Genomic DNA, 456 nt, shown 5'->3' on the forward strand with positions numbered 1-456 from the left:
AAACCAAGGTCACTTGCCATCATCAGAACCCAATTCTCCCACCATAGCAAGTCCTGGACACACCATAATACCGGAAATGCAAGATTCAGATATAAAATCACTTATCATGATGATGATACAGAACCTTAAGAAGGACATAAATAGCACCCTCAGAGAAATACAGAACACAGGTAAAGAGCTAGAAGCTCTTAAAAGGAAACACAAAAATCCCTTAAAGAGCTATAGGAAAACACAATCAAACAGGTGAAGGAAATGAGCAAAACCATCCAGAATCTAAAAATGGAAATAGAAAGAATAAAGAAATCAGAAAGAGAGACAACCCTGGAGATACAAAACCTAGGAAAGAAATCAGGAGCCATAGATGCAAGCATCACCAACAGAATGGTAAAGATAGAAGAGAGAATCTCAGGGCCAGAAGACACCTTAGAAAACATTGACACAACAGTCAAAGAAAAT

The sequence above is a fragment of the Mastomys coucha genome, unplaced genomic scaffold (assembly GCF_008632895.1).
Source record: "Mastomys coucha isolate ucsf_1 unplaced genomic scaffold, UCSF_Mcou_1 pScaffold16, whole genome shotgun sequence".
Lineage (NCBI taxonomy): Eukaryota > Metazoa > Chordata > Mammalia > Rodentia > Muridae > Mastomys > Mastomys coucha.